At 34.4% G+C, this 22,482-nt stretch overlaps 1 protein-coding gene across 11 annotated transcripts in view; it reads right to left on the bottom strand.

Moving 5' to 3' along the window:
* Nucleotides 1-22,482, bottom strand: part of ADGRL3 (adhesion G protein-coupled receptor L3) — an 828,952-nt gene that overhangs the window by 612,787 nt on the left and 193,683 nt on the right. The window lies entirely within an intron of this gene.

The following is a 22,482-nucleotide window of genomic DNA, read 5'->3' on the forward strand; positions in this document are numbered from 1 at the left end:
TTCCCAGTGACATTAGGAATTCAAGTCTCAACAATATGGTTTAACCTAAAATTGAAAACAGAACCTCTAGACATAAATGTTCACAATAACTGTAGGAAAATCATACATAGCTATCAATTATGCAGAAGTTATCTGAAAATGCATAATTTTAATAAATTGATCTGAAATCAGTAAGACACAAGATACACCAGGTCAATAAGTTTGGTTCTTGTTTGGCTTGTTATTCCAAGGGTCCAGAACCCAATATAAAGGAAAGAATAAAGTAAAAGAAGGAAATAAGACTTAAATATAGTTTCCTATTAACAAAAGCAAAACTACAGTAATTTCTCATACTTAGGCCAACCCATTATTAACTGTGAATAAACAAAGGGTGAATATGATTTCTTTTTATTTGTCATACAGAAAATGTCTAAAGAATTAATTTGTCAAATGAATGAATTAGTCTGGATCACTAAAGAAGAAAAAATACTGCCAATTCAAGAGAAGGAATAAGATAATTAAATAAAATTAAAACAACGTAAAGTTTATGTAAAAATGTGAAAGTTAATGTAAAAATAATGGCAAAGGTGTGGATTGGTATAACCCACAATAAGTTAATAACTGTTAAGTTATTTCTTGGTATCTTAATAGATGGAACCATCTATTCAGGCAAAATTTAGTAATAATCTGTCTTTCATACACAAAGATACTTATCAGTAAAACATGTCATCTTAATAATTTTCATTAATAGTAAAAATTAGCAATAACCCATTCACTCTCCTTAACCCTGAATCTACAGATATTAGTAAATATATTCAAATTGATATTTTCTGAAATCAGAATGGTATCTGGAATTGTTCTTACTAAAAAGAAGTTAGGGGTGCTGGGTGGCTCAGTCCATTAAGCGTCTGACTCTTGATTTTGGCTCAGGTCATAATCTCAAGGTTCATGAGATGGAGCCCCATATTGGGCATTCTCTCCCTCTCTGACCCTCCCCTACTCACACAGGCTCACACACTCTCTCTCTCTCTCTCAAAATAAATAAATAAACTTTAAAAATAAGGTAAAGAGAATACTGATCCAAGAAAGAAGGTATACATGTATTTTACTTTTTTTCTATTTCTCTAGCTAAGTAAAACTAAAAACATTACACATAAAACAAACACCAGAAGACTATGAGGAGTGGCAAGAATAAGGCAAATGATTTAGAGACCTATAGATTCAAAAACAATGTGGCGGTGAGCTCCCTGTTGTTTGTTTGAACTTCTATAACCCAGACTTAGGAACACAAGAAGCTGATAACCTGAAAACGCCAACAGGTATGGGCAAAAAAAGTCCAACTAAAACTTGCTGTAGGAAAAGAGGCAGCATAATAATTCAGAAAACTTTTAACAAAAACCACTTTACCCCAGGCAAACAACGCAGAAAAAAAACAAAAAACAAAAACAAAACACTGTAGCCCCACCACTATCCATGCCACCAAAGGTCAAGAAAAGCTGATAGCCCTACCTCCACCAGGTTATAACAAAGCACCTCAATGCCACCCACCCAACAGTGGTGGTATCAGACAAGGCCCAGTGGGAAGTTTGGACTTTGATCCCTCTAGGCAATAGCAATGATTACCCAACTCCATACTACCAGTAAAGATTACAGGGAGAACCCGGATATTCACTGCCAACCAACAGTAATGAGGCCCCACTTACAGGGTAGGTTGAGCAGAGGCGAAGTACAGACAGGCCTTCACCACTGCTCACAGGTACGGAGGCTCCACTGCTCTTTGGTGTCATGGGAGGCCACACAGGGAATAACAACAAAACACTATTAATCCTCCCAAGTAGGGGCCCATCCATAGAGGACTAGTGAGAACTGGGAATCCCAGCTCCACCCAACAGTAGTAAGAAGTTCCCTTTCTGGTTTAATGGTGGCTAATTGGGGAATTTGGACTTCTAACTCTATGGTATCTTACTGAGCAAGGCAACACTCAACCTCACCAGTTGGGGCAGTGACAAAACCAATCAGCTAAAATAGAAGACTTAAATAAAATTCACAGCTTCATAACATAATACATAAAATGTCTAATTTTCAACTGAAAATCATTCCTCACTTGAATAACCAGTAAGATCTCAAACCGAATACAAAAAATTGAATAATGTCAATGCTGAGATGACAGAGATGTTGGAATTATCTGATTTTAAGACGACAATCACAAAAAAGTTCCAATGAGCAATTATAAAAATACCTGAAACAAATGATAAAAGGCAATTTTAGCAAAGAAATACAAAGTCTCATAAACAACATAAGATGAAAAGATCTAAATGGAATTTAAAAAAAAATTTAATGTTTTATTTTTTTGAGAGTGGGAGACAGTGTGAGCAGTGGAGGGGCACAGAGAGAGGGAGACACAGAATCTGAAGCAGGCTCCAGGCTCCAAGCTGTCAGCACAGAGCCTGACATGGGGGCTCAAAACCACTAACCATGAGATCATGACCTGAGCCAAAGTTGGATGCTTACTGGACTGAGCCACCTCAGTGTCCCTAAATAGAAAATTTTGAGCAGAAAAATACAATAACCAAAGTTAAAAACTCAATCCATAAGCTCAAGTGCCAAATGGATAGGAAGGAGAAAATAATCAGTTAACTTTAGGAAACAACCACAGAATTGCCCAGTTTGAACCATAGAGAGAAAAATTAAAAAAAAAAAAAACCTCAGATGCTACAATGTTTCCTGTTTTGTCAAACGTTAATTGACCATATATTGGGTTCATTTCTGGGTTTTCTATCCTCTTCCATTGATCTATGTGTCTATTTTGTGCTAGTACCATACTGTGTTGATGATTACAGTTCTGTAATATAACTTGAAGTCTAAAATTGTGATGCCTCCAGCTTTGCCTTTCTTTTTCAAGGTTGGTATTTGGTATTTTGGGTTTTCTATGGATCCACACAAATTTTAGGATTGTTTGTTCTAGCTCTGTGAAAATACCTATTTGTATTTTGATAGGGATTGCTTTAAATGGGTAGATTCCCTTGGGGAGTGTATGTACACATTTTAACAATATTTTTTTCTTCCAATCCATGAGCATGGAATGTTTTTTCATTTCTTTGTGTCATCTTTAATTTGTTTCATCAATGTTCTATTGTTTTCAGGGTACAGCTCTTTTACCTTTTTGATTAGGTTTATTCTTACTGTTTTTGGTGCAACTGTAAATGGGATCAATTCTTGATTTCTCTTTCTGATGCTTCATTATCGGTATACAGAAATGCAACAGATTTCTGTACATTGATTTTTTATCCTGCAACTTTGCTGAATCTATCATCAGGGAAATACAAATCCAAACTATAATAAAGTATCACTTCACACCTGTCAGAATGGCTAAAATCAACAACAGAAGAAACAACAGGTGTTGGCAAGGATGTAGAGAAAGGGGAACCCTCTTGCATCGTTGATGGGAATACAAATTGGTGCAGCCACTCTGGAGAACAGTATGCAGATTCCTCAGAAAGTTAAAAATAAAACTACCTTATAATCCAGCAATTGCACTATTAGGTATTTACCCAACGGATAGAAAAATACTGATTTGAAGGGATATATGCACCCCGATGTTTACAGCAGCATTATCTACAATAGTGAAGTTATGGGAAGAGCCCAAATGTCCATCAACTGATGAATGGATAAAGAAGATGTGGTACCTATATATACAATGAAATAGTACTCAGCCATCAAAAAGAATGAAATCTTGCCATTTGCAATGACATGGATGGAGCTAGAGTGTATTATGTGAAACAAAATAAGTCAATCAGAGAAGGACCAATACCATACGACTTCGCTCATATGTAGAATTTAAGAAACAAAACAGATAAACATTAGGAGAAGGGGAAAAAAGAGAGAAAGGCATATCATAAGAGACTCTTAACTATAGAGAACTGAGGGGTGAAGGAGGGAAAATGGGTGGGGCATGGGCTAAATGTGGGATAGGTATTAAGGAGGGCACTTGTGATAAGCACTGGGTATTATATGTAAGTGATTAATCACTAAATTCTACTCCTGAAACCAATATTACACTATATGCTAACTAACTAGAATTTAAAGAAAAAACAAAAATTGAAACAATTGAAACAAAACAAAAATTCAAAAATTGAAACAAACAAACAAAGATAACAGGAAAAGCAGTTCATGAACCAGGCAGACCCAGACTATAAATAGAAAATGCCACTGTCAGAATTTCACAGCTGAAATCACTGTTCTTATGACCTATTAAGGGTCAAAAAGACAAATACAGGAAATTTTATTACTTAGACTTTAAGTCAATATATTTAAGCTGAAGGATCAACAGCTTTTTTTTATGGCTGACTTTTAAATTAATCTATAATAATATCTTTAAACAACTCATAAATAAGGGGCGCCTGGCTGGCTCAGTGGGTTGATAGCCCAACTCTTGGCTTCAGGTCAGGTCATGATCTCGTGGGTTCGAGCCCAACGTGAGCCTCCTACATTGTCTGTGCAGAGCCTGCTTGGGATTTTCTCTCTCCCTCTCTGCCCCTCCCACACACATGCTCCCCCCCCACCCCCCAAAATAAATAAACTAAAAAAAAAAGTCTCATAAATAAGCTTAATAGCATGTTAGATATAGCAAGAGGCAATACAAACACTTTGGCATCATAAAAACTCCCGTGTTTTCTTACAGAATGAAAACAAAATCAGGCTATCACAATATTTAGATTTGAACCTCACTCGAAAACCATACATACTAGTTTTAAGAATTTTAAAATGCATCATTATTGATGTTTTTATACTTTATATAAAGTAATCTAAGTTAAAAATCAATTTCCAAGTTAAATACTGGTAAGGAGAGGACTTTTCACAAGGCTTAAGACAGAAAACCAGGCTTCAGTCCAAAGTCAGTCCTCCATATCATTAAGAGCTGGAAAATAAATGTGAGGCTTCTGGTAACCTATTCTCATAAGCAAGGAATGATCAAATTAATCTCTGTACAGACTGCAACCAGGCAAATCTTTATAAGCAGCAGAGCAGGGAAAAAATGGACAGCAGCTAATACCCCCATGGGCTGCAAATACCCAGGTGCAGGGTCAGTAGTTTAAAATAGCCTTTTCATTGGCCAACTGGGGCCCAGTAGGAGAAATAAGGGACAAGCTAATAAGTTTGGCACATTTGGAATTCATTGTAGGCAAAAGGAAGGGAAAATCTCCACAAAAAGAAAGCATACAGGAGAGTATAATAGTCAATTTAATGTGATCTTAAAAAAAAAAAAAAAGAACAGAAAAACCCTTACTAGATGTTAAATTTTGTAAAACATCTCAGAGAATCCTACATCCATTTTGCAAACAGTACTGGGGCTCTTGATTTTAACCCTTTTGTATCTTATTTTCCTTTCTTTCTCCCTCCTTCCCCCATCCCTACTACATATTCCAAAACACAATGCAGACTCACTATCCTGCATATTTGGTGGTTATTTTTCCAGATACATTCCTCATAGATATTGTCTACATAGTGTTATGGAAAATTATTGTATAATTTTGAGTCTGTGATTAACAAAAGAATCCCTTTATTTATTTATTCACTCATTCTCAAGTGAATTCATTCATTCAGTTATAGAATACACACATTTATACTGAGAATGCAAGCCAGAAGCCAAAGAATTCTTATAGATTTAAATAGACATTTGTGAAATTAATGGTATAGTATGTCCATTACATATGAGCTAATCCAGCCTCCTTCCTCTCTTGGGATATGAATCTCTATTGCCTTTTACCAATCCTTCAAGATGTTCTATAAGATGACAGAGAAGCTGTTGTAATAGAGCTTCATTTGGAAGGTAAAACAAGATACAATGTAAACTAAAAATTGATTTACACAGCTGCCGTTTTCCTTTTTCTTGTGGACAACTCTAAGACACCATCAACAAGTCAGGAATAAAGAAAGATTGTGGGAGCCTTAAAGGAAGTTTGAGGGCTTCATGAGATATAAAGAAAGGAAATAAAAGGATTAACTATTATATTTATTGTATTATACTTTCAGACTTTGTCCAAATCTTAAAGGGCTAGAACTATTCTTTCATAATTGATTTGAGCAAAGAGAAAATTAATATGTGAAAAACTAATGACATACCTACTTCTGCAATATGAAAGCATGTTATTATTTAAGGATATTATTTGGTTTAATTCTTTAATGTAAGTTTTTCCATGTGGCTCTAATCATGGCTTCTGGTTGTAAAAAAAAATACTTCAAATTATTTTTGTTATGAATTCTGCAAAATTGTAACAATTATAAGGTTTCATTGTATCAGAATTAGCCATTGAACATAAATTTTATCACTGAAACCAAAGTACACAAATCCTGCTGAATTACTTATATAATTACTTACCTAGCTTACAATGCCATAGGAATAAAATAAAACCAATACAAATCAGACTAAATAACATCCATAACATTCTATTTTGTTATTTTAAATCTGAGTTGTAATATGAAACCGCATGGTCTACTTTATGATACTTCATTCCATGAAATGATTTGTTGCATACAGCATACTGTTATTAGCTAAAGGAAATACCAATGACATCATTTAGCTATTACAGGAGATAAGCTCACCTATTAAAGAACAATACTGTGTTTTATATTTTCACTAACGTGGAATATCAAATGAGTTGCAAGAATATTTTCTTCTACAAACACATTGTGTACAGTTAAAAGTGTTTGAACTCCCCTTGCCTCTCCAAATATGAATGTGAATGTAATATTGCAAAGGGTTGATAATTCCACTGATTTAACAGCCACATTACCTATCCTGTTGAATTTTAATAAACAAGAAACTTGAAATAAGAAAAAAGACCTTAAAGCAATACAAACATGAAAATAACTTTTTTTAGGGGCGCCTGGGTGGCTCAGTTGGTTAAGCATCTAACTTCAGCTCAGGTCCTGATCTTGTGGTTCATGGGTTCGAGCTCCACATCAGCTTCTATGCTGGCAGTTCAGAGCCTGGAGCCTGGTTCAGACTCTGTGTCTCCCTGTCTCTCTGCCTCTCCCCCACTTGTGCTCTGTCTCTCTCTCTGAAAAAAATATTATTTTTTTTAAAAAGAAAATAACTTTTAAAAAATAATGTGATTTATCAATATTTATTAGAATATATAGAATATATTATAATTTAAAACACAGTAAAACATTCTGTGTGTTCACCAGAGAAAGAATCTTAATAAAATATTGCCTTATTTATCTCCTTTAATAATATATAGAATGTTTAAAATGCACTAGTAATTCATAGGGATTACTATTACTATAGTAATGCAGTAATACATATTACTGTTGTCCTTTCTTAAATATCACAAGAATTAAGTATTTTGACCTGTGAAATTCAGCCATTCAAGTTATTCTTTTAGGCAGGGTCAAAAATTACACCACAAACCAGAGCAACATAGATGGAGACTGCATTGTGCAGCATTTCGTTCTCAGTTTCAATTCAAAGCTTGGCTTTCCCGCATGGTAACTGGACAACCATTCACAAATTATTTCTGCTCAGTTTTCTCATCTATACCATGAAAAACAAATAGAATTTGTTCTCAGAGAGTTGGTGTGAAAACTAAACAAGTAAATATATATAAGTAAATAACAGGTGTCCAGGGCTTTCACAATAAATGTTAACTATTCTCATTAGGAATGTTTTTATTATTTCAGTGAATAAATGGCTAACCTGTTTGAGGTTTGTTTATTCCTGGTAAGATTTCTGACTTCAAATACATTTTGCTGAACTAAATAAAATATAATGCAACCATAAGTCACATCTGGCAAGAGTATTTCTGGTAGGCTTAGCATTACAGTGACAACCAGATGTTGAATTATACAGATCAAAATGCTTTCTTCTTCTGCTGTGGTTGACCACGACACTGAGCAATGTTAATTATTTAGAAAGCTTAGCATTTGGCAATGTGAAAAACATGTTTTGCATTTAATACAAAGAAGCCTCTCAACACAACAATTTAGTAAAGTTAGGGTCTAAATTTAAATTCCATTTTGGATCCGTAAATAAAAAAATCTATGTCTTATAGTATTAATTTTTGCCCATAATTTTAAATATAAATATGTTTACATATGTTTATATATATACATATATACATATATACATATATATGTTTTATGTATGTATGTATATATACATATATATGATTTATGTATGTATGTATATATACACATACATATATACATAAACATATACATATATATGTTTTTAGTTCAAGATTATGGGGGATTTGAATCAACTGAAATAAATAATATGTACCAGAATACAGTGTATTATTCTATTCAACTTAATAGACTGTCTTCATGCCAGAGGAATGCTGCAATCAGTCTTAACAAAAGTTTTTATTGTCACTGCAAATCTCAAGGAATCCCTTTGGATATTACTACAGATACGTATCTGGACAACATAGATTTTACTAATACAATTAGGAATCAGTGCTAGGAATATACAAATAGTATGTCTTCTAGAACTGTGCCCTTTGCATAAGAAATGTAAATAGTTACTATAATATCAAGCATAATTAAGACTGAGTTCCTAATATACATGGAAAAAATTGTCAAACCCATAATTTTATGTCTCTTTTCCGAATGCAAGCATTATTCTCTGTAAAATCATGATTGTTTCTTAATCTGCCACTATTTTTGTATTCTCCATAATAAGCCAAGGGGCAGTGGTTCCAAAGACTCTTGACATCTACATTCCTTCTTCAATTATTTCCATTTCTTTTCAAAGACAGAAGTAGCTACCATGAAAACTTCCCAAGATCAGACCTGGGAAAGGGCTAGTAAAAACTTCTGGTCAAGTGGAGTGCAACGTAAGCACAGTCACCACAGCTTTATTTGCATCTCAGTTGTCTAGATACGTTCCATCATTCTCTCTGTTACTCTCATGAATATTACAAATGGTTTTAAACATTCTTATCAATATTAGGATGATACTAACCTACTAGAGTTCTAAAAAGGAAAAAAGGTTTTTATTTAATCCATTATTTTTATCATGATTCTGATACTTTTGACTTGATAATTCAAAACATGAATAGATTTTCCCCTTTGATATTAACCAGACATTTTTTTACAAAGGACAAAGTAAACATAAGTAGTACCTTTTTACAGTATGAAAATTTTTATTTTTCATTCTGGGTGGTGATAAAAAATTGATGGATTGAAAAATGTTTCTACTGCTTAGCAGTAACACTCAGTTGAGGCATCCTCAATATTAATAAATATTAAAGCCATTTCAATTTTTTGAGGAACCTCCATATTGCTTTCCACAATACCTGTACCAATTTACATTCCCATCAACAGTGTGTGAGAGTTCCTTTTTGTCTACATCCTCACCTACACTTGTTATTTCTTATCATTTTTTTTTATTTTTTAAGGTAATATCTATGCCCAACATGGGACTTGAACTCAAAACCCCAAAATGAAGAGTTCATGCTCTATGGACTGAGCTAGCCGGGCGCTCCTATTTCTTACCTTTTTGATTCTAGCCATTCTCACAGGTGGTTAGGTGATAGCTTACTGTGGTTTTGGTTTGCATTTCCCTGATGATGAGTGATGTTGAGCATCTTTTCATATGGTTTTTGGCCATCTGTATTTCTTCTTTGGAAAAAATATGTATTTAGGTCATTTGCCCCATTTTTAATCAGATTTTTTTTTGGTGCTGGTTATCAATTCCTTGTATTTTTTTGGATATTAACTCCTGATTGGATATATCATTTGCAAATATCTTCTCCCATTCAGTAGGATGACTTTTTGCTTTGTTAATGGTTTATTTCACTATAGACAAACTTTTTTTATTTTTTTTTCAACGTTTATTTATTTTTGGGACAGAGAGAGACAGAGCATGAACGGGGGAAGGGCAGAGAGAGAGGGAGACACAGAATCGGAAACAGGCTCCAGGCTCTGAGCCATCAGCCCAGAGCCCGACGCGGGGCTCGAACTCACGGACCGCAAGATCGTGACCTGGCTGAAGTCGGACGCTTAACCGACTGCGCCACCCAGGCGCCCCGACAAACTTTTTATTTTGATGTAGTCCCAAAAGAATATTTCTGCTTTTGTTTCCTTTGGTTTATGAGACATACATTGAAAAATGTTGCTACAGCCAATGTCAAAGAAATTACTAGGTTCTTTCCCAGGAGTTCTATTTTTCAGGTCTCTTATTTAGATCCTTAATCCATTTTGAGTTTATTTTTCTGAATGTTTAGTTTCATTCTTTTGCATGTAGTGGTCAGTTTCCCACAATCTCTGTAGTATATCTTGAAATCTGGAATTGTGATACCTTGAACTTTGTTCTTCTTTCTCAAGACTGCTTGAGCTTTTGGGGTCTTTTCTTCCATATAAATTTTAGTATTATTTGTTCTAGTTCTATCAAAAATGTTGCTGGTATGTTCATAGGGATTGCTTTGAATCTATAGGTTGCTGTCAGTAGTATGGACCTTTTAACATTATTAGTTCTTTCAATCCATGAGCATGGAATATCTTTCCTTTTGTTTGTGTCATCTTCAATCTCTTTCATCAGTGCTTTATAGTTTTCAGAGCACAGGTCTTCACTATATCTTGTAGCAATTCCACTACTGGGTATATACCCAAAGAAAATGAAAACACTAATTTGAAAACATATATGCACCCTTGTGTTTACTACAGCATGAGTTGCCATAGCCAAGGTATGGAAGCAGTCCAAGTTACCATCAACAGATGAATAAAGATGATGTAGGGAAGGGGTGTGTGTGTACATGTCTGTGTATGTGTGTGTGTGTGTGTGTGTGTGTGTGTGTGTGTGTGTGAATGGAATATTACTCAGCCATAAAAATGATGAGCCTTTTTGCCATTTATGGCAACCTGGATAGACCTACAGGTCCACTTATTACACTAAGAAATAAGACACAGAAGGACAACTACCATATGATTTCACTCATATGTGGAATCTAAAAAACAAAAAGAAGAAGCACAATCAAACCTATAGAGAACTGATTATTTTGGTGGGGTGGGGGGTGGTGGATGGGCAAAATGGGTGAAGAGTGGGAGATACATGCTTCTAGTTATGGAATGAGTAAGTCACAGGGATAATAGGTACCACACATTAAATACAGTCGATGATATTTTGATAGTGTTGTATGGTGAAGGATGATAGCTATACTTGTGGTGAACATAGCATAACATATAGTACTGCTGAATCACTATGTTGTATAACTGAAATTAACGTAATATCGTATGCCAATTGTACTCAAATTTTTAAAAAAATAAAAAACATTCTTCCAATCCACGGAAACAAAAGATCAGTGGTTTCAAGGGGTGGGTCGGGGGAGAAATGAATAGGTGGAGCACAGAAACTTCTTTAGGATAGCAATATTATTTGTATGATTTTATAACAATGAAAACCCACAACACCAAGAGTGAATCTTAAGATAAACTATGCATATTGGGTAGTTATAATGTGTCAATGTAGGTCCATCCTTGTGTTACACAGAAGCTAGACATGAGCAATGGAAAGAACACTTCCAGTCAGAGTCCCAAGTCCTGGAAGGGAAATGATAGAGACATGAGCCTGAGGCAAGGATGGTGATAAATAAGCTACACATCAGAAGCCTGGGGGAACAACATCCTGACTTTAAGGCTTGCAAAACCTTGTGATTGACAGATCATAAGACAGGAGTAACATGCACTCTTCTCTTCCACCTCTGCCCCAACGTAACCTCTAGACTCTTTACAATACATTTGCATTGCAGGTACACCCTTGTCCCCATGGACAAAGGCTGTTGTGACAGTTTTGGTATAAACCTTGGAGGGCCACTCCCAACCCATGGGAGGAGTCTCCCAAGTAATTGGAAACCGTGTCCATTGGAGATCACCCCACTATAAGTCACAGCACATCCCAGACCAAAGAGACCCAATAATATGCAATCCCAAAACAATTGAGAGGCCGATTGTACCTGGAGGAACATGTCCCCAGCTCTCCCACCTTGAGAGATAATAAACTGCTTAGTGCTTGCTACTTTCTTTCTGGCTGCCTGTATTCCAGTGGCAAATCCCCACAGAAATCTTCTCTTGAGAAATCCAAGCGCCAAGACCTTCATTCACTTAAAGCAGACTCTGACTGGATAACACTTGGTTTAAAAAAAATGTACCACTCTGGCAGCTGTATATTTATATCAGGGAGGCCTCTATGTATGTGTGGAGGAATGGGGTATATGGGAAATCTCTATCACCCTCTCAATTTTGTTGTAAATTTAAAACTGCTCAGAAAAAATGAAGTCCTAACAGTTAAGGAAAAATATACTTATAAATGTGAGAATAAAGAAGTGTCAAATATGGTTCTAAACTTTTTCAGGTAAGTTGTTTCAAATTCAACTAAATAATTTTTATAGACTGTGGACTCAATCCTGTATTTCTGCGGACCACAAAGTAAGTTGCAGTTGGAAAAGTTCAAGGTACTATTCCTCTCACAGTATCTGAACTGTAGGAAAGACTACAGAAACATGCTCCCTGTAGTTAAGGGGGATTTTTTTTCACAAGCTGCTTTTTTCTGGAACATTCCCAGGCCCCACGAGGCCTTCTATGAACTTATCAGGCTAAGTTAGCTTTTTTTATTATGCATTACATATGTATTCTTTATTACTATAATGTTCTCAAAAATACTGTTCCTTTCCTCAAAGAACTTATTTCAGTTTGCAATTACACATCAGTTCATGAAATTATTTGTGTAGCGTCTGTCTCTGCCAATATGATGTAAATAACATAATACCAGGACCTTAGTGATCAACTGATTGATCTATCTCTACTAGAACAAAAGCTGTAAAGAGTCGGTATTATGGACTGAAATGTGTCCTTCTGAAATTCATACATTGAAGCCCTAAGCCCCAAGGTGATTATATTTGGAGATGGGACATTTACAGAAGTAAATAACTTCAAATAAGGTCATAAGGATGAAGCCCCAATCCAACAGGATTAGTGTCCCTATAAAAAGAGAAACCAGAGAGCTCACTGCCTCTATCTCTCTCTCCATGCACACGTATGGAGGAAAGGCCATGTGAGGATAGAGTAAGAAGGCAGTTATCTGCAAGCCAGGAAGAGAGGTGTCTCCAGTAACCAAACAGACAGGCACTTTGAGATGGGACTTCTAGCCTTCAGAACTGTGAGAAAATAAATTTTTGTTGTTTAAGCCACCTCAAACTATGGTATTTTGATATGGCAACCTGACCAAATACAGTAGGTAAATAATAAGATGTGAATGAATGATAAAAGATAGGAGACGGGGTGCCTGGGTGGCGCAGTCGGTTAAGCGTCCGACTTCAGCCAGGTCACGATCTCGTGGTCCGTGAGTTCGAGCCCCGTGTCGGGCTCTGGGCTGATGGCTCAGAGCCTGGAGCCTGTTTCTGATTCTGTGTCTCCCTCTCTCTCTGCCCCTCCCCCGTTCATGCTCTGTCTCTCTCTGTCCCAAAAATAAACGTTGAAAAAAAAAATTTTTTTTAAAAAGATAGGAGAAAACAAACAAAAACAAACAAACAAACCTCTTTCCCCTAAATTCATTTTTTCGAGACAAATAACAGCATTCAATATAACTTTCAGGCATTTGCCAGACTTGATTCATTCTGCTAGAAGGAAAGAATGACTTCTCTAACCGATGAGTTTAGGAAAGGAACATGGCATACCCGGGTCTTTTCTTTCCCTCTCTCCTCTGTGGGCAGTTAGGCACACACAAGCAAAGCACAGATTCAGGTGTGTTTGGCATCACCCTACACGGAGAGAATTATATGTATCCTGATGAGCATGAAAGTGCTTAATTCTGGGATGGAGTATTTGGGAGCCCACGGCAGCCATCTGTGTAAGCTATGTTCTCCAACCCCTTATTAACATTTTGACCTCAATCTACCCAAATTCTTGTCTAGCTCTCAATTTGATTAAAACTCACGTGTGAAAAGTGTGCTATTAATTAAGCCTATGAAACCCACTTAGATGATGTTAAACAATTGTTTCAAAATAGAAGGGATCATCAAATATTCAAATGATCAATGTGAACTATATAGAATTTTAAAATATAATTTTGAATGCATAGTATTTAGTGTTTACTAATTTTTATCATTCAGGTAAACAACACACTTTGAATGTCAATAAACAAATAGCCTCTACCCAAAACAACACAAAACAAAAATCAAAAGAGAAAAACAGGGTTTTAAAAAAAACAAGAGATTAATCTGCCACACTGCTTTTGTATGTCCCACAGCTAAGAATGTTTTTGTTTTTGTTTTCACATTTTATAACAGTTGGAAAAAATTAAAAAAAAATATTTCAGGACATGTGTAACTTATATGAACCTCAAATGCCAATGTCTATTCAACTCTTATTGGAACATAGCTCTGCTCATTTTTTAATGCACTGACTACAGCTGCCTTTGCTCTGCAATAGCAGAGTTCAGCAGTAAGCACAGAAACCACATCTCCTGCAAAGCCTAAAATGTTTACTACCTGGCCCTTTCTAGAAAGTTTGCTGACCTCTGCAACAGACAAATGGTCTATAAAATGGTGTTTGATTTTAAAGTATGACCCATTGGCATTCATCCATGACTAAGTATTAATAGAGAAACAACCTATGTAATCTTATTTGAATATATGTTACAAGTTTCTGAGCTATCGATCAGCACTTTCTATACTTAGAAATGAAAACAGAAAAAAATTTTGTCTTTACCTTTACTTATTCTCAGCAAAAATGTCGCTAGCTCATATGCTCCTTGAAACGTATCTTATATAATGACAAACTTATAACAAGCCCATTATAGACGCTCAATAGAGCATTGCTACAGTACATGAAAAATTCCTTATCTGAGCAGGTCTCAGTTGTTCCTACAGCACAAACATTTCTCACTCATGTTTATGTATATATATTTTTGAATTGTATGAAACATATATACTAAATATTACATTTCTACCCCAAATGAGATAGGAATTTAACAGAACAGCTTAATTATTCCCATTCTTCTTCTTCTTTTTTTAAAATATATTATCAAGTTAGCTAACATACAGTGCACACGGTGTGCTCTCGGCTTCAGGAGTAGATTCCCATGATTCATCGCTTACATAAAACACCCAGTCTCATCCCAACAAGGGCCCTCCTCAATGCCTATCACCCATTTTCACCAATCCCCTACTCCCCATTCTTGAGTAAAATATATTCTTCAAAAAAATCTTCTCCAAATACATTTTACCCTTAGTGACCAGTGTCTTCAATTACTTTTTACTGTTACAATCATTTTATGATCCAATGCTCTACATGTACTGAATTAGTCTCATTTCTTGCTTGGGATTCTTTTCATGTTGATGATGAAATTAACTTCATAAAAATGGAACTTTAAATAGCATCTTAATCCAAATATTCAAAATGAAAGATTATAAGCAAAAACCCAGTACTACAACTCTATGCATTTTAAAAGTTTTCCAGTGAAAAAAATTCTTTTCCACATGAATTATCATGAGAGTCCTAAAGTCAGATTCTGCAGATATTTTAAAAATGAAAATAAATTGAATACATTAAAAAATGCAAAAGGTGCTATAAAAATAATCATTTGAAACCTAATGAAAATACAGAAGCCCCATGAGAATCACAACAGACCTTTCAGTGTACTGCACAAACACGTGACATACTATTAAGCAAATATAATTAAGGACAAGGGAGCTGGACCTTTTTTTCCCTTTTTTTTTCTTTCTTCTTTTTTTTTGGTAACTTTAGCTGCACATATGGAGCATTTTGTTTCACTTCTGGTTTACTTTCTTTTAATCAAAGACCCCCACTGTAATGCCTTCACACAGGGCTCAGTGTTGTAGTCACCATGGAAACCATAATTCTGAATGTCCTAACTTGTGTGATTAAAATTTAACACAAAGTAACATTGATAGTCTCCCTCATTTCCACTACTACCAATATCCAATTCTAATTAGCAGCACAATAACTGGTTTGGAGGGAATAAAGAGCTCTGAAGCTCTGACTACTCTAGCCTCACATCGCCAGTTATTCACAGGGCATCTCGTGGACAATATATAGTGATGGTTCTCTTTGACAAAATGTCGGGTTGAAACAGAGGAATTATTTCTAGTTGACTTTCCACTCTCCTCTAGAAAATAAAGTGTATCATTTTCTTCTTACATAGTGTAAGAACTTTTTAAATTCTCTATTTCGCTTGCCTGTTCAACTGGAACAAAAGCTTTTTATAATGGTCTAATATACGAAGGCAATAAAACACTACATGACATTTTAATTCCTCAAATCCACGTGGAATAATTATATTCATTTCTGTAATTATTACAATGCTCTCCTCAACATGGAATTAACCCTTCTAGATATATTAATCATTAAGATACTACATACGCAAAACCTTTTTATTTATCGGACATTTAAAAATCCAACTGGATCTTTTCCTTTTTCTTTCTTTTTTTTTTTTTTTTTTTTTGGAATACGCTAATAGAAACTGATAAATTCTCAGGACTCCATTAAGGACATATATGCTCTCTTGCTGATTATTTTGATTTGCAGAAAATTATATTGTCTCAGGGGCACACTTGCGCTGATCATATGCTCTGGTTCTCATCGCCTGTGCTTAAAACTAAGCATAAATTTATTGCATTAGTCAACACAACATTTTAAATTTGGAAATTATACTCTGTCATTCTGACTGAGCTTCTTGTCTACCTTATAAGAGCAAACATGAATGACATTCCTCCCCACTCCTAAAATCCCAAAGGAAAGAGTTTGAGTTTACACAGCAGGAGGGAAGATTTTAAATATTAAACATTTAGTGTCAGGAGGATACCTTGCTCATTAAGTCCAATGTTCTTAAATTTTAAAGTAGAAATTGAGGCCCATAGAAGTTAAATGATATCCTTAATATATCCAGTAATGGAACCAGTACTAGCTGGCTGAAGTATTCATTTAGCATTTTTATTCATTTACTACAAAAGCGTGACGTTTCCATTATTAGCTGACATTTTTCTACTTTTTATTACAAATCTAAATACCTTAAAAATATAAAGTACATGTAGTCTTTGTAAAATAGATCTTGAAAATTAATGGAATTGATCCAAAAGATGAAACAGGGATAAATTAATAATTTTGTTATTATATTATTGTCTAATATATGATTTATGATATTTAAAATTTTGATTTTATACTGGAAATAATCTGCTTTTAATATTACATCTTAGCCATAAAATGCACAAAGTCAGTGCTAAACTAGTCGGCAGTGCCCTTTACCAATGAAAAATATTTTAAAAAATCATCTCTATTCACTAGTTACACACAGTCCATTTAATGTTATTTATTAGCAAAGATCTATTTAGTAAGCAATGTTTTATTTCAAATACCATTTTGACATTTGAATAAATAATAATTTTATTAATGTCTGACTGTAGACAATTTCTATTTCCGGATACTCTCTACTTACAAGTAAGGGATTGTCCTGTCCTATAAATGGTCCATTCAGAACTTTTATTTCTCATTAGAATATGTGAATAAATTCAAGTTACCCTAGTATAAGTTATTCTTTCCTTTTCTGTAAAAAAGAATCAAAGAGAGAAAAGGACCGGTGGGGAAATGTGCAGAGGGAGACAGAGGTTAGGGAGACAGTTATGGAAGGAAAAAAAAAAAAAAACAAAAAAACATATGCAAAAGAGAAGAGGAGAAGAAAGGGCATATTCCTTTATTTACATGTTCTCTACATCAAATCTGATTCAGTTATTGAAATCAATATTAGATTTTGAAAGATTCTTTGAATATGTCATTTCATATTTCAAGAGTTTACCAAGCAAGTCGAACACATAAATGAAAAAAAAAAAAGTGTTCTATATCAGGGTGAAGTTGGAGGATAAAAGTACAGAGGAAGCCCAAAAGGTAGAGTGGTCGGCCAGAAAGGTATAAAAAGAGACATTATTTTACTACATAATAGTGAATCAGGTTAATGTTTATAGATAGGATTATCACAAATTAAACTTGCTAAACAAGTCTGGATGAAGACTTTAAATATAAAATTCTTTGCCATGTATTTAAGTGCTAAAAGATGAGAAAAAAAGATAAAGTAACTTATCTCGATGAAAAATTACGTTATTCAAATTGAACTCTGGAGCCATTTGTTGTTAATATATTTATAGGCTAATAATTATCACCCCCATGATATCTAATAAAAGGTCTACTTTTATTAGACCTAATAAGATGGGTATTTTCAATCGATCCAAATCCAAAATTCAAAGCTAAAATCATCATATTTTCTATCTTTAGAGTTTCAAAGGCTGTTTCCTCTTTAATAAATTACTTTGTTTATCACACTTCAACTGTTCCTTAATATCAATTAATACCTAGACATATCATAAAGGACACTGACAAATTTTCAGGATTTTATTTTCTGTAAAACATTGTTCAGTGATTTCTTTTTCTCAAGGTAAAATACATCAAAACTAACATCCTGTTATTTCATCATTCAGAGGGTAGGCTGGTGGATGTGACAAAGACTTCTAAAATATTGTGAAGAATGATTTACTCCAGAAATTTCATCACAGCATCGACTTACAAAGTTCAGATTTACTTCCGTTTTCAAAATATGTGTGTGGTATGGTACTCCACTGACCAATTTCTTAATCATACATTCCATTTCTACAACCATCTTTGGAGTAAAATGCAGAGAAGAAGTAGAATCTTTAATATATACTTTAAAATAACTTCTTTGAAAAAAAAAAAGAATTCTTGAAGAGATCCAATATACCACTTAGGAGCCTGAAAAGACCAATTACCATCTTCGAATTTTCTGTGGGAGATTAGGAGCTCTTGTGGTTATTCACATTTTCCCAAGACAGGTACTTATATGTAGCAGTTAGAAAATACAGGGATCAAAACAGGCGTAGTCTCAACGATCATTAGAAACACTGCCATTCTAGCTCTGCGGTGCAAAAGAGCAAGGAAAAGCTGGTCAGGACATAGGTATGAGCTATCTAGAAATCGAGGGGTAGAAGAAAGATGCTGTAAAAAAAACACAATTCTCTGGGGAACTAAGGTAGTCTCTGAAGGGGTTTTAAAAATCAGGACCTGTGGAAATCATGTGCTCTCATATTTTCGTATCCTCACATTTGCCCTATTTCCCTTCTGGATATCTTTTTGACTATGAGTATCTAATGCTAACCAGACCGCAGCAACGGAAGGCAAATCTGCATCACTTACATTTGTCCTGTTACTTAATTTCTTTTGTAAATTTTTTTTGAAATTCAAAGATGTTTGTGAGAAGAAAGCAAAGTGTTATAGAGAGGAAAAAATAAAATAAACCAGAGGCTGTATTAACATGCAAGAAAGAAAAAGCTTGTGCTGGGGCGTCTGGGGGGCTCAGTCAGTTGGGCGGCCAAACCTTGCTCTTGGCTGAGGTCATGATCTCATGGTTGGTGGTTCAAGCCCTGGGTCCCAGCACTGTGTCCGGCTCTGTGCTGACAGTGCGAAGCCTGCCTGACATTTCTCTCTCTCCCCAAAATAAAGTTAAAAAAAAAAGCCTGTGCTTAAAAGTCATAACTTTATCTAATTTTGCAATAATTACTATGCGATGATGTAATGATTTGATGACTTTTTTTTATAAAAATGAACTAGAAATTGTATTATTGATATATATTGTTTTATGATTTTAACAATTATATTGAAAACTACTAATGAAATATAAATCTTTATCCTACTAAATCAAATCTCCATTCCTCTTAGTAATAGTAACGATATCTTCCTTACAAAAGTTTAATAAATGATTAAATAAGTTACATGAGCTTATGTTTCATAGTGCGTAAGACATAACAGATAACCAGTGATAAGAATTTGAATGTGAGAAGTTAAAAAAAAAGTCAAAGCACTATCCGAATGTATGTTATTGGGGTCAACTTGTACATGAATTTATTCATGGGAAGTACATGGATTTATAGTAAGTACATTTTATGTTAATATAACAACAATAAAGGCTTTCCTCTTGGATGAGTTATTTGGTTGTGACAGAGAAGGCAGTGACTGGGAAAGTCAAAAGTGCGCTGGTTACTCTTGATTTTTACCCATACTACATGTTCTCAGAGATCAAAGCCCTTCAAATGATAAAATACTCAAAAACTCAGTTCAAATCCATCAAATTGGCAATAGTTTTCCAATCTAAGTCAAAACAAGAATCTCTCCTTCTAGATCAACATGACAAATGTGTTTATTATAACTTGATATAAGTATATTCACAGAAAAGTTTTAAAATACCAAAGTTTGGTTGATCCAGGGCATTATCAAGGAGGGTAAATTAAAATCTTTAACATCATTAATGGCAGAAATGGGCCAACATTAATAATTGAATTTGTATTTTAAATATATTAAACATGACTATACATAATGTGAAAAATGTAATATTATTTTATTAATTTTAAACTTTGTTAAAGTTCATTTTCTGCTACAGCTAAAGTTTAAAGAATTTTGTTACTAGATACCTTGTATGTACAGAGAATGTGTCAATTATTTGGGTGAAATGCACAATCTAGGGTAACTTCACAAATAAAGCTTTTTCCTTTTTACCTAAAAGAAGCTATAGTAAACGCAATTTGAAAAATGGATCTCAATTCACATGTGGTCTTCAATTTATGGTGAATACAGTTTGGTGGAGACTCCATTAGTTCATTATTCCCTATTTGTGTATTAGCATTAGCACAATGTGCGTTCTCAGAAAATGGAATAAAAATACCTATTAGTGTTACTCTTTCTAAACGAACAGTTGAGCTATTCTCCTCCATATCAATGTTTTCCAAAGTGTTTTACAGTATTAAATTTATTGCCTGGCATTCTACTGAAGTCTGTGCCAGTCAAAACATCTGCTATCTTACCATTTTCTTATCTATTTCAAATGGGTTGCAATTGGCTATTTTTTCAATGAAAGCTTTTATTTGCTGTGGTATTTTGCTGAGTGGATTTAATAGCCTATTATAATCTTCATATTTTTATTATATTTATTGTCTACTAGTATGCTTTACCCATGGTTAAGAAATAGTCCAGTAAAGCTAGAAAGCACCTGAAATAACACAGTACAGTGAAGCAAAGTTATTAGAATGATCTGTATAGCCGTTTGCCCAAGGATAATTTTTCAGAAGCTATATACTCAGCAAAGGTTTTATAATACACTTCCTCTGCTCTTTTCCTATTAGCAATGCTTTTCAAAGGTGGTATCAGAGGGAATTGCGGCTAAAATATTTACCAATAAATGTATAGTAATCAAAAGCATCTGTTTTCTTTGGATATTTATATATGCCCAGAATAAATGTCAAACTTCCATTTTCAACAACTTATCACTAGATTATCCATAAACTGACAATCCAAAACCATTGTTAATTCAGTGCATTTAATCAGGGATGAAATTAAATTGAAATGAAAAAGAAACCTATTAAAAACTTAATGTGTAGAATAGTTAATAACACTGAGGATTTCTTCACTCATGGCTGGGAACTCTGAGACACAATGTAACAAAAAGTGTTTGTCTACAAAATTCAGTTTCTTCAAATTTACAATGGAGACTTTATATGATTACACATGCATCACCACCAAGTTTTATAAAAATCTAGCCATTCACAATTTTTGGCAACAAAGCCAGAAAACAACTGCTTGCTTCCATTACACTTGTAAGAGGCAATTTGAGAAGTTACTCCCCAGGAATTAAATTCTGTGGATAAACATTTTAGCTAATTGCATTATTGTTCTCAGAACATTGAAGGCAGCACTAAGCCAAACTAAGAAATCCAATTTATTTGTTTCTTTCTTTTTGCAAAAGCAATTAAATTCTCTTCCACTAACACATTTTAGGACTCAGGAAAAAAAAATACATAGACTATATTAGATGGATTGGAAAGATATAAAAGAAAGGTTTATTTAAGTATAAAATTTATGTTTTAAAGAAGGAAAAATGTGGTCCCCTTGGGTTAAATAAGTTCTAAAGGTATATATATTTCAAAGGCTTATGTTAAAGTGCAGTGAAGGGAGTTCATCATTTGAACTTTCATCAATGCTGAGAGCTCTGCTATTTGCCAACAGTTTGCAGAATACTGTAGCTGGCACTTGTACTCCCATGCAATGTTTTTTATCTGACTGTTTTATCCTACCTTTAATGCATCGCTCATACTTCCAAGACACGTGTTCTTTCAAACAACAGTATTACAATAATACTTTAAAATTAGATCTCTAGTAAATACATAATATAAAAAGGGCCTCTTCCTACATCCTTAAATTTCCTCTTAAGTATCTCTACCTAACATTATCACTCTGAAAAATGATATTCCTCCAGAACACAATATTTCCTATTCCCTAAGGAATACTCTGGTTTTGTGATGACCATCACTTAGAGTGGCCATTATCTGTTCTCCAGTAGTAAAATCCTTCTCATATGCAACCAGCACTTCCTTTCTTTTTCTCATGCTTCTACTATAGTACTTGGGATATTGTAAAGTAGCTAGTTGTACA

This window comes from Prionailurus viverrinus, chromosome B1 (genome assembly GCF_022837055.1).
Source record: "Prionailurus viverrinus isolate Anna chromosome B1, UM_Priviv_1.0, whole genome shotgun sequence".
Taxonomy (NCBI): domain Eukaryota; kingdom Metazoa; phylum Chordata; class Mammalia; order Carnivora; family Felidae; genus Prionailurus; species Prionailurus viverrinus.